Here is a 13,545-nt window from a genome sequence, read left to right as displayed (position 1 = left end):
GCCTGGCACTGCAGGTATGGTCAGAATGGATGCCTTGCCTTCCCTGCCCATTTGTTTGCTAATTACTGCGCAGGTACAGCCCAGCTGGGCTCAGAATACATCTCCTTAAGGCTACTCAAGGCAAGCTCACAGCCCACTGGGGCAAGATGTCACCTAGGTGAATTTCACCTATTCCACTGGAGTTTTGTGCATTTGAGTGAACTTGGTCTCTGCAGAAATAACCATAGCAGACTGGGGGCTATGTGCAGTTTTCCCTAGTGATTTATACATTTTAAGATTAGGGCTAGCATTTTGGGAAATGCCCTTTGAAGTGGTTAATTAGGTTTGCCTGAACAGACTAAAACAGACACGGCTAATTGGTTAAGATTATACTTAAAAGACCGTGACCTCTCACTGTGAAATGCCTCGGTATATGTTCTTGTTTAGGTCTTCTTAGAGGAGGTAGATAAAGCATGCACTGTATCACCGAGATAGTGCAGAATACTTTTTATCATTTGGGAGTAGCATCCCTATCTCAAATCTGCTGTTGTTAATGGGAGGTTTTCTTACTAAATACTTCTGCTTTCATTCTACTTGCATTTTTGACAGGAGGAGCACTATCAGGTGAGTTTTCAATTTTTTGTGAATAAAACCTAATAGGAAGCCTTTTTAGAACCTAATAGAGCATCCATAGGTACAAAATAACCAACTCTCACAGAGTTACTGGCAAACCTGATTCATTTTGTGAATAATTTTACTTGGATCTTAGTGAGAAAAATGTTCAGATGAACAGTATGAGCAACAAATTTCCAGACAAAAACATGGAGGAGGGCAAGTATGTATAGACACAGTCTGTGGGGGCCTGTGACCTCATCACACTTCACATGATAAGAGGGTTCATTTCAGGAGCTGGTAGCGGGACGGAGACTTGAAAGGCTGGGCTACAGGAAGCGGGGATGGTGAGTCAGGAAATGGCAGCCTTCCCTCCGAGTCATCCTTGAAACACTGCCCTGGTGTGCTCAGAGTGGGAACTGGATTAGTAGAGACGCTGTGCCTTCAGAAGAGGTTTCAAACTTGGGTCATGACCATTTGATGTCGTTAAGCGTTACGTGCCGTTTCTGCTCGACAGCATGGATTTCAGATCCTGCATCTGGTCTGGTCTCCAGCGCGGCTGCCTGTGTTTTGCAACTGCCCCTCTCTGCAGTGTGTGGGGACGTACTTAGCTTTACATCCCTGTGCTGCAGGCTCTGTGATGAGGCCACTGCCTAGCTGTTGACCCAGAATTTTCTCGCATGGTTGCTAAATAGCTGCAATTTCCTGTTATACACACGTCATTTTCTATAATACTTGAAAAGAAAAGGTATCTGTTTTGGGGTTAACAGTGTTACTGGGTGTCTGCAGGGGTGCCTATGAGGAAGGTACGTGGGATCGGGGCGGCAGCGCAAGCCTCAGGCCGCCATTCAGACCACAACGTAGAGACGGCACCTCACAGAGTGCCGCATCCGTGCCTGTGTCGCTTCCCATTAAAAGGACGAAGTCACACTTCGCGGGGAATTACGACCCGAAAGGAGACGGACTGCACCCGGGGCTGGGCGGGAGACCACCGAGCGACTCCTGCCTGACGGGGCAGAACGGCGCCACCTGCTCCGTCCCGGCAGCCCGCCCGCCGCCTCCCGGCGCCTCGGCCCCGGCCCCCGCCGCGGCCCGGAGCTGCCGCCGGGCCTCCCGCCTTGGCGCCGGGCGGACCCCCCCTGCGTGAGGGAGCGGCGGCGCCGGCAGAGGCCGCTAGATGCCGCCCTGCCCAACGCCTTGGCGGCGGCGGAGGCTCAGCGGAGCCGTGGCAGCCCGCTCAGCCCTCGCGCGGTCCGTCCTCCCCGGCCCTTGTGCCGAGGCTGGCTCCCGCCTTGCCGCCTTTCTGCCCTTCGGGAACGGACTCGAGTTGTTCTCTGGGGCAGGCAGCTCGCCACGTTTCGCTCCTCCTCTGGAGTGGGCCCGCGGGTGGGGACCGGGGTCAGGCACACCTCTGGGAGGGCCACGCTGGGCCACCAGCCCCACGGGTTGGTGGAGCTGGAGGCTGTGGCAGACACTGAGGGGCTTGAGCTGTGATGACATGAGGCTGAAGGCCATGGGTAGGGTTGGGAGCATCCCCTGGTGAGGCTGGTCAAGGCCATTGAATTCAAGGACCTGGGGACCTGGCACTGGCCAGGACTCAACCAGGTTCCTCAGGGGGTGCAGAGCTACCAGCACTAGGGTCATTTCTTAGTGATGGAGGGGGTAGGTGCTGGTGACTGATACCAAGTGCTCCGTTCCTTGGAGGGGTTTTCAAATGATCCTTCTTTAAGACAAATTGACAGCAAGTGGCCCTCAAATGGATTAGGCCAAGTAGTTCGGATGTTGAATTTCAATGGCCGTTGTTGACTGTGTTGCCCTTTTGAACCTTCTGTGTTTAAGTTTTCCCTCATAGGGTATACTTCTTAAAAGAATGGATGCATTGGATGCATGCATGGGTTTTGGGAACAAAATCAGCTGAAGAACACAGCCCTATGCTGTAGCAGCCAGCTGTCTGTGTGCATTCATCCATGGAAAAGTAAGGGACGGTTAGTCCACACTTCAAGACTGGCTCTTAAGGAGGCCAAGGTCACTGAGATTTTGGGATTGTTCATGTTTCAAAGCCAGATTGCAATATAAAATTGTTGGGGGGCTAAAGCAGTTGTCATGTGTAACTGTTTTCTTGGTTTGATCTTTTTTTTTTTTCTTTTTAAAAGAGGGTTGTATTACTTAAAAATTGCTTACAATTGCTAATTTAGTGTCTGTGAAATACTGTGTTGTCTGGACTCCTGTATTTGCCAACAGATCAGATAGCAGAAGTATAAGCACTTCCTGCACGGCTTCTTGGCTGTGACCTGGACTGACCCCATGAACAGCAAGTGGGGGTGAGCAGTATCGGATGCTGTCTTCCGTTATCACTTGTGTGTTAGCCTAGCAAAACTGCTTGGCTTCTCTGCTGAGCTTGCCATGTAGTCCCATCTGTAATGTAAACATCTGTCTACCAACTGCACTGAAACCAGTGTTTCATTTTGTGTAGGCTACCGAACAGCTGTCAAATGGCAATAACTTTGGTTATCGCATGTCTTTTCCAATGTCCTAGATGCAGGAGGTTCTGGATGCTTTTACTCTTGCTTGACTTCTCTGGTTTTGGACTGGATCCTTCTCAGCTATATGTTTTCAGTCCTTCACTAGGCTTTTAAATAACCCCCAGGAGTGTGCTGGATATTATCCTCCTACAGAGCTCAAGTAGATTAGACAGGAGCATTGAGTTCATTGGATCGCTATGGATCCATTCAGTTCTTCTGTGCATCTCCTATCCATTAGTGTCCCATCTCTAAGATTTTGTGATATTAGCATTGACAGGGTGCGTTATGCTGTACAAGGTTATGTCTTAAAATCATAAAACTATGAAAAGCGGATTCCCAGGACAGCATTACAAGCTACTGTAATGGCAGATGAGCTGAGATCTCTCAGAATTTTTTCCTGTCAGCATGGGTATGTGTGCTGCTTTCAAGGTGACAGCGGGCTATGAGTGAGCATACCTGTGCAGCAAAATATACCATGGACTTGGAAATGTTTGGTTTGGAAAATGAATGCTTTTCATATAGGTTAGTATGCATTTGGCAAACAAAACCTGTGTTGAGCACTCACCAGACTTTCTGAAGTCAAATGGGTATTTCAAACCACTTGCTCCTGCAAAGCGGGCTGTCCATATTGCAGACTGTCAATATATATGAAGGAGCCTTGTAGCATTCATTCTGAAGTTAGAGAAAAAGCTTCATTGAAGAAATGCTCATACAGGTGCTTAGGCTTCAACACTTTTGAAATTTGGGATTTGTTTGGTTGAATATTCCAGAAGTCATCTTTAAGTTCTCTGAGACCCATCCAGGCCCATCCAGGCTGTCTCCTGAACTCCTCAGGCTGAAAAGGGGAAGAGATGAGCAGGTTCACTTAGAGCTTCCTGTTTTGCTTTGAACAGAAGGTGTTTAGAAAGACCTTTTTAATGATGTTCTGCTGATCCAGGTTAGGTTCAGTGAGTGGGCAAAAACAGGAGAGAAGATGCTGGTGGTGGAATGCTGTTCTTGCCAAATCTTTTCACAGTCCAAGGAAGGCTTACTTTGGCGGAATGTTACACGTTGCTTTTTGTGTTGCTTTTCATTTGGGGAGGCTGATGGGAAAGATGCTCCTCCCCAGGCACTGAACTATAAATATTTGACTTTTATACAACCCAACCGAAATGTCTCTGACACGGAATAAGTGACGAAAAATGAGCTTTTACCAAACCTGCGGAATTCATTTGAACCTTGCCAGGTGTTTGGCTGTAAGACTGTGAGGTCCCATACTTAACAGCTCATATTCTTTGCCAATAATATGTGAAGTGTTTCATTATCTTATATGCTGTAGTTGGCACACATCAGCTTGCAGACAAAGAGCAATGGTTTATGATATTTGTGGATTCCATGTGCTGTTGTAGCTGTGAAATGATGTGTGGTGTATGATAAGACAAATATATAAGAATGAAAGGCCTCATATAGCAAATATAAGGTACTTCTAAGTCTTTGATAAGTAAAACCATAAATTGTTAAGTAACATCAGTATTTTGATTTTTGTCTCCTCTTACGAATGCCAGGAATAAAAACCAAATAGTCTTGCCTTCAGCTCACCCAAGGTGTTCAAGGAGTACTTGGGACAGATGAAGAACTGATTTATTTTGAGCCTGCAGTATAACCAGAGCTTTTTAGGGTATGCATTCGAATGGCCAAAATTTTCCCAAATTAAAGCTTAATTTAGGTGGATAAGCTTACTGGACCAACTGCCTACTCACACCAGTTCCCAATGTCCAGTTAAGTATTTAAATCAGTATTAAAATAATTACTGCAATACTCTGGTTGGACGAAAAGGGTCTTTGTGTGTATTTTTATGGATTTTTTTCTCCTTGTGGCGTTTTCTCTGTTTTCTGAATTTTAATCTTTCCACAAAAAAAAATAATTTAAAAGCTTGAAACTTTAACCTGCTTCCAACTAAGTCTCTGATTGAAAAAGTCTTTAACGTGTTGTTTTGCAGCACAGCAGTGTGTGTTAAGTATGTGCTTCTTTATTTACAAATGTTTTGCGGAGGTAGGGTCTAAGGATGAAAAGCGACCAGCAGCTCCCCAGGCGTGGGAATCCAGTGTGCTGCAAGAGTGGCGATATTTGCTGTGGCAGTGCTCACAGCAGCCTGTGTGGTCTGCCCTCCTGGCCCTAGGAGCCTGTCTGGAGAACTGGCAGTAGTGAGCTGCCCGGGAGACCTCGAACCCAGGGTGAGATCTCTTAAGAGCACACCAAGGAATCATGAGGCTGCAACGAGCAAGGCAGCTCAGCAAGATTTGCTGTGCCTCACCAAGTCTAATCCAGAAAAAAATAAGCCTGAGGTGTCAAGAAGAGCAGGGAGGAGAAAGACAAAGCAGAACAGGGGGCTTTTCACTTCCCTCTCTTCTACGAGGACTTTGGTGAACTGGTGTGTTTGTGGTGATCCTGCTGATGCTTAGGGCCTCTGTCAGATGCATTTTCTTTAGAGATCCAGTGAATCTTTGCACGTGAACAAGCAAACATGTCATTTGTCTGATGCTGAATTTCAATATTTGTAGTATTTTTCCCCTCAGGGTGGTCTAGGAGTATAGAAAATGATTGTAATGAAATGTTACTATTATTTCTAGTGCATTTTCTGTGCTGTAAACACTGACAGAACGAAAAGCGCAAAGGTGGTCCCATCCCCTGTGGGACTGGAGTCTAGTATGAGTTATCTGATCAAGAAAGGATTAGACCAGGCAGTGGTGAAGACAAGGTGATGGGAGGACATGGTGAGAATTACATTACATATATGCATATGTGTATATATATATGTATTTAATTATTAGGTTGTAATACCTGCTTAGATGCAGGTGATCACTAGAATAGTGTATTTGAAGTTGTCTGAGGTTTCTTATTATCAGAGGAAGAGGTAGTTCTAAGAGATGCACATTTTTTTATGTATTTAAAAGAAGCAAACCCCAAGAAATTTCCAAAGAGCCCAAATATTTTGGTGAAAATGATGAAAATAAAAGCTTTCCACTGAATCTGTCTTCTTATGTGGCACTTTTGTGGTTTGCCTCACTTCTACTGACTACACAGCTATTATTCATTCATATTCCTGACATGACAGTTGTGAAACCATTTCTCTGGCACTGATGATGTAGTGGTAAGACCAGAGGATTCCTGTGTCAACTTTCCGCATTTGCTGCTTAACCTTCCTTTTGAAGAAACTACCTTATTTGGAGCAAGTAGCATACAAGTCCAGATTTGGCAATGTTTTTAGGCTGATAGCAATTTAATATGGCTTTATGCAATTTTTATTCTCCCAGCTTTCACAGTGGAGTTCACTGTTTCCTGTTCTATGTTGGTTGTCTGGACTATCCATACGCTGGATTGACAGAAGCTTTCCACAGGCATAAAAAATGATCAGCAGTTTGAATATGGAAATCTGTTTAGAACAGGCATACATTTAGAGAGGACTTAAGAATGTCCTGATGAGTAGTTTGTCACCTATTTCTGCTTGTTGGGCTGAAAATAATTCAGTAGAGTCTAGCTTTTAGTGGTAATATGACATGATTAGGATGCTTGTGTAAGATAAGGATAGAAGAAAAATTCTGAGAAGGCTTGCCAGTACATTTCTGAGTGGCCCAACCCCAAACCTGGGTCAGTTACTGGTGCCCTCTGAACAAACTGAGTAAACCAAACATATCTGTTGGGGCTGTATGAATGTCCTCTAAATAGCCTTTGAAAACATAAGCATGATGTAATCGTTGTTAATTAATTATTATTAATGATTTGGTGCTTAATTTTGTATTACTGCAAAAATGAAGTGTCAGGTTATGAGTTTCTATCAGTAATCACCTAAATGAAATGTCATTAAAATATTTGTGAATAATTAATAAGATGAAATTACTGATGTTTTATCAAATCTTGTCAAATACCTTAAGATAAATCTTGTGAAAATATGCAGTTTGCATGAATTGAAATAGAAAAGCCAGAATCCCATCTGCCTAAAACGTAAACCTGTACGATGTGGAGAAGAAAGTTACAGTTTAGGATGCCAGGAATTTGAAACATAATTTCGATATTCTTTCATCTTTGTTCCAAGACATCAGTGCATGCAGCAGTAATAAGGCACATCCGTATTTCAGTGCACATCATTTTAGGTCTAGGAATAGAGAGTGTGACAACAAGTTTTTCTGATGTTGCATTTTAATCAGGATAAAATGGCAGTTTTAGAGTCACATAGTGCACGTAACAAGCAGTGCTGCTTCACATAACCTGCATGTGCTGTTAGAAAGAAGTACATACTTAGCAAGCGACAGCCCCAAAGTTATGGTGATACTGTAAGGCACTGGTACACAGTGGTTATCTTTTACATCATTCTTACAACCTTGGCACACATGGTTTATGCTCAAGAGTTTAATTTCCTTAGTTTTATATTTTTACAGTCCTTAAACCTGCCATATATCCAAGAATAAATATAGGCAATTAATTTCATAAAACTTAGTATCTTGAGGGGGAAAATGATTAGAAAGCTGAACTTTTCTATCAATATTTTATTTACAATACTGCCTGTCCTTTCAGTGTATGCTTACAGCTCTGCACTGTTGGTGGTGGGAATTGCATATGCTGAAGTCAAGCAGAATCAAGCTTTCATAAGCAGATAATTAACAGATAAATGCAGTATCTCCGTGCTCTGTAAATTAACTGTTGGTCTTAAAGAAGGTTTTCAAAAGCCCTGGTTATGCATTTTTTGCTTAGCTAAATTTCATGTTCTTATGTGTTACATTTTCATCTGGTCGGTAGACAACTTTATGGCGACTGGTGGTTTTTTTTTAAACTGATTCTACACATTGCCATGAAATATTCTTATTATTCAATGTGACTTGGAAATATAATCCATTTCTTTAGCTGTAGCCAATGCTCTGGACTCTTACTATTGTAATGGTGTTAATTCTTCCCAGTCTCTGTTATGCTGGTCTGGCTTGTGCAAAGAGTTTAAAAAGGGCAGGAACCTAAGACCACCGGCATTGCAGGGAAATAACATCTGAAAAACTCCCAATCTTACATTCTGCCCTCCTGCTGATGAAGAGCAATAGCAGACTTGATTTGGGTTTATTTGTGGATGGCTATTTTCTAAAAAGTAACAAATCAAAGAAATAAATCAGTGCAGATCTTGTATGACATTTTATCTGCTTTGATTTATTGGTTGCTATAGCATGACTGAAAGAAAGTACACTTTATATTTTGCTACTGGGAACAGGCTTAAGCTTCTTTTGTTTATTGTGGTACATTTCTGTCATTTGGTGTATGCTTCCAACCATATTCTACCACCTTCTTTTTTCCTTTTTTTTTTGTCTTTCCTCAAGTCTACATATTTTATAGTCATCAATTCCTACTTAAATTCATCTGCAGCTTTTGCTCCTTGGGTCAGTCTTGTGTTCCTATTTAGCCCTTACTTTGAGAAAAGTCCTAGTGACATCAGCAGATGGTCTCTTGGAATCTAGTTATGCTCTATCGAATGTATGATGTCTGTTAGAGAAACACAGGTGAAATCACTGTGCTTGTTTGTCCAGTTACAATCTGAAATTGTAAGCCAAAATCACCAGTCAGGCCTTCCAGATATGCTTTTGAATTTGCTTTATTACTGAAGTCTCATCAGGCTACTTGTATGATGATCAGAGCAACAAAGGAAGACTGCAAAGTCACTACTCTCCTTTCAAAGCCCAAAGAAGGAGGTATGGGACTGTATTTTTGAGTGTCTTGACAGACAGGTTCAAAAAAGTCTACGATTGACTTGGCTTGTGTGTGGCTTCAGCAGCAGAAAGATGCCTTCTTATTCAAAAGATGGACTGTGGAATGGAGGTGTCCTGTTCACCTGTGCAAGTGCTGTAGGACTGGGGGAAATGAGATCCTGTGGGATTCTTTTTATATCCAGAATCTGCTCTGTGAAGTTGCCTGGTTCCTTACTTGGAATGCAGAAGCATGTCTGCTTTGCAGGTGTTTTACTAAAATAATGATTAATTTTTAAGAATGGACTTCTATTCTATTCTATTCCATTCTATTCCATTCTATTCTATGTCAATTAGCTTGTGGAATCATATAAGCAATTATTAATAGCCAAACAGTTAATAGTAAAACAAAGATGTCCATGTCTTTGATCTGGATTTAAGTCTTCGAATAATCTTTTGCTCAGACATGCAAAAAGCTTCTATTGTTTGAATCATTGCTAATAAAGTTGACACACCCATGAGTTGTTTTTGGCTTTAATACCTGAAGGACTTACTGAAGTGGCTGGAGGGTTTGGTTGTGTTCCACATCTCACAGCATCACAGGGCACTGGGACAGTACTTGCCTCAGGAAAGCAAGAGAAAACCAACTCTGGTGTCATCGCTGTTTGTCTTCATTCCCACTTGGATTGTGCTCTGGTTCTTTTAGCTTCTCACTTCTTTTCCTCAGTGCAACAGCAGGAGAGGATCATAACTTGGTCTGTCCAGAAAAAAAAAAAAAAAGACTAGAGATGGTTTGATCTTAATTTTTTAAGTATGTATTGGAGCAGAAGCTTACTTAAGGGTTCTTTGGCAAGGCGGGTTGACAAAATCTAAACACGGGACATTCAAAGCTAATCAAATTTAACCTGGGAGCAAATGGAAAATAAGTTAGCGAGGGTAATTACTGGAAAATTGCTAAAGTATTTTAGTGGACTGTCCATAAGGAAGTCTTTAAATGTGGGTATCTTTCTAAAAGATAGACACTGTAAATCAACCAGAAGTTACAGCCTGTGTGATCAGGAGGCTGGTCCAAATGGAGATGGTGGTTTCTGTTGAATTTCTGGGTTGTACCACAGAAACGCACTAACAAAGAAGGGGCTTGTTCTCCTTTTAAAGTTACCAATACCTCTTGGCTTTCATGTCAAGTAGGCCTTATTAAAAATAGGTTGTATTTTCACAAGAATAATAAATGTTAAATTATACGGGGTTTTTACTGTATTTCACTCTTAAGAGAAAAGGTAGGCTCTCTTCAGGAAAAACAGCCATGTTAAAAATTATTAAAATAAGCTGGTTTGCGCTGTTGAGAGGTTTTGCTTAGGTTGTAGGGTAGGAGAGGAAAGCTCTCTCTCTTTTCTTTAAACCATCCAGGTCCTGACCTCAGATATGGGGCATGCCGTGCTGTGCAAAAACCAATGACTTCATCCTTTCTCCTCTCACACTGTCAGTTCAGGAAACAGCAAGAATGGATCTCTCGAATGATGTCAGTGATGATAGCATGGGATTTTGCTTGTGAAATTGTGTTCCTTTCCAGATGGGAAGGACCTGGCATCATCCTAGCTGGTGCTGCTCTGATGGCTGCAGGACTAGACCTGGCTTCTCTCTTATGGAATGTAGGCAGAGCTGGCACACCACCCCTCATCAGCCATGAAGAAGTGCCCTGAATTTATTCAGCGCTCTGGAAGCATCCTGTTCATTCTGGGCATGCTTAGAAATTATATAAATGTAAGTATGCCAATAGGCAGAAGGAATTAAAGCAGCTATAATACTAGTCTAGAAAACATACAGGAATAACAGAATGGCTTTGCTGGTGGAGAAGTGGCACGATACATTAAAAATCAGGTTCAAACAAGCGAAATAAATTGTGTCCCACTATGCCTGTTGGTTCCAATTAGAAGGAATATTATAATGTGATTACAATATTGATCACTTGGTGGCTGGACAAATAACAATGTGATATGCTAAGAGTGAAAAATCACATTAATAATGAAAAACTGTATAGACAGTGTAGTGGGGTATTTTTTTTATTATTATTTTTTTTTCTTTTTTGACACCATGAATGAAATTTTAGAGTCCATGGCCAAAGAACAAATAAGAGGAGCAACATCTTGCAATTTAGGTCCAAGTTACTGTGGCTGGCATGGCTTAAAAAAGAACTATCAAAGAGACTCTACAGTAGCAATCAGCATATACTGAAGCTTAACATTCTTTTGGGAGTGAAAAAGCCATAGAGCTGTTAGATAAAACTGAGGAAGCCCCTTTCAAATAAAATTAAACCCACCAAGATGCTGAATTTCTTAAAGTGCCATGAAGTATAAGGGGTTGTATTAGGGACTTTTTGATAGGTAGTGTGAATTTTCTCTGTGAAAATTCATTTCTAAACAGATTAGGAGAGAATAAAAGAAATAAAAAGACATGACTTAGTATGTGGAAGTCATTCCAAATAAGGAATATACAAAAGAGAGCACATTTTCACAAGATGCATGTCAAACCATAGTAAGGTACGCCAGAAAGATTTTGAAGAAAATTGCAAAAGACATAAAAGCAAATAAATTACCTCTTCTATTTCAAGCACATTAGAAGATGGAAGAAATGTTATATGGAAGAAATGTTATAGCATTATACTGATACTCAGTGTGGAGGAACGTAGAGCTGCTACTACAACTTTTTTCTTTTTGCAGGAGGTGGGGCAAGGAAATACATTAAAATTGAGGCAGAATAGTTGTAGGCTGAGTATTACACAATCTTTATGGAATTCTGAGGACAGATGCTGCTTACCTATGAATTTAAATGACAAAATTACAAAATTGCCAAATTATTAACCGAAGTGGCTGTTTGTATTGCCAGCCTAGATTTTGACTTTGTGGCAGGCAGACTGTTAGAAGCAAAGTAATGAAGATGAGGGAAGGAGGCAGAGGGATATGGATCATGAAAAATTGCCACTGTGGTTTTGTAGCCCTGCTCCACTATTCTACTGATTTTTCTGAAGAAGTCAACTTAGGGTGGTTGGATACTGTGTGCTGTCTCTCCAAGAAACATGACCCACTGCCATCACCACTCCTCTTATAAAATTATGATATTGTTCAGTAAGTGGGAAGGTTTCCTTCTGAGAAGGATATGAGAAATAAAAAGTTAAGTTTGCAGAATAAGAGGATTTTTCCACTAAAGCCTTACTGGGTTAGTCTGTGTACATGGGCCTATATCGGTGTATTTATGAGAAGATGAAGGGCAAGGTAGGCTTATTCAAGCAGGAAAGTCCTTTGCAGGGCAGTAGAAAAAGGTCGTAACACTTAATGGCTGAAAGATGAAGTGGCAGATGGAATTTTATGTTAATAAACCCAAAATAATCTATTTAGGGAGGAAAACCAGCTGCCTCTGCATGTTGTTCAATGCTAGACTCCTCATTAGCTGTTACTGCTCAGGGAAGAGACCTTGAAATAATTGCAGGCAGGTCTATGCAAACTTTGACTCACAACTAGTCAAAAAGATAAATAAATTTTAGGAATGAATAGGAAGGTGACAGACAAGTAAACAGAAACCACCCCTGACTTTGTTTAAATACAGGATAGATTTCCTGTTGTTTGTAACCATTTGTAAGTAAGCAGATCTTCATTTACTTAAATGTTGACTAATTTCATAGGAAGCTAATCCAATTTAAAAAAAGCAGGCTCAAAGGGTGATAAAAGCATCAAAATGTCTACATGAAACTTTCCCCTCAAGTTTTTTGAAATGACTTTGCAAATTGCTTCTCCAAGCCCTTGCAGCTGTGGGATTCACAGATTCTGTAAGTTGGCTATACTTAAAAGTGTCATGATTGATGTGTCATACCATAACTTCTAAGAAACGTCAGGCTGTTAGGAAAACAGCCTTGTGAGCATCCTGCAGTAATTATGGAGCCACTTCAATATCTCCTAGCATGTAAAGTTGTGACCATTGAATGGGCAAACATCCTTAGGATTTTTTGACATGCAATATACGGGGTGATTTTTAATAACGTTTTATATTAGAGGTTACAGACTAACCCTAAAAATCTGTTTCTAGCAAGTGACATTTCATGTACAAATCCTTAATTTAAAGACAGACTATTTCAATGTTAATTTTTATTAGAGATCAAAGAGAAAGAAGATGCAAGGTGAAAAACTGGTAATTTTTCTTGTGAGGGGGGTAGAGTCACGCAAATGTCATGTGTATCAGCCAGGATTTTATTAAGAGTTACCTTACCTTTCGTTTTGCAATCCATGCTTTCTGGGATCTGAAGAGGCAGGATCATGTCTCCCCCTCCTTCCTCTGCAATAAACAGTTAACAGCAGGGGCATTTTCAATGTCCTAGGGCAGTCCTTTGAGTTAACAATTAACATAGGAGAGACACCCTGTCAGTTATTGTTTCAGCTTCTCTTACTGGACACTCACAAAAGTATTCTGGTTCACGTTTGGCAATTTAACACTCAGAAGGATTTCTGTTAGCCAAAAGGACTAGGTTATTATTTCCTTAGTGTGAGCAGGGATTCTGTAGGCTTCTGGCAGAAATGAGGACAACTGGCCTTCCCAGTACTTGAGATCTGACAGTTACACAAATTTAATCCTGAATAGAAGCCATCAGTTAAACTAAATAAGCATGTATATTATATCTGTATATGCAGATAGATATAATGAAATCCGTATCACTTGCTTGTTACCCATGGACTAACAGAAGTTTT

At 41.3% G+C, this 13,545-nt stretch overlaps 1 long non-coding RNA gene across 2 annotated transcripts; it reads right to left on the bottom strand.

Moving 5' to 3' along the window:
* Positions 1-6,606: 6,606 nt before the first annotated feature.
* Positions 6,607-13,238, bottom strand: LOC133266860 (uncharacterized). Of its 2 annotated transcripts, none has more exons than XR_009742540.1 (4): positions 13,065-13,238; positions 11,130-11,225; positions 9,367-9,569; positions 6,607-7,100 (listed from the first exon to the last, which is right to left on the bottom strand). It is a non-coding gene; the product is annotated as an uncharacterized LOC133266860 (long non-coding RNA). The 2 variants fall into 2 exon arrangements; XR_009742539.1 differs by lacking the exon at positions 6,607-7,100 and adding an exon at positions 8,548-8,663.
* Positions 13,239-13,545: the final 307 nt, after the last annotated feature.

The sequence above is a fragment of the Pezoporus flaviventris genome, unplaced genomic scaffold, assembly GCF_033815535.1.
Source record: "Pezoporus flaviventris isolate CSIRO_AGI_PZ_B2104156 unplaced genomic scaffold, CSIRO_AGI_Pfla_v1 ptg000007l, whole genome shotgun sequence".
Lineage (NCBI taxonomy): Eukaryota > Metazoa > Chordata > Aves > Psittaciformes > Psittacidae > Pezoporus > Pezoporus flaviventris.
Note: the sequence above shows the minus strand (reverse complement) of the source record. Positions and strands in the feature narration are given on the sequence as shown.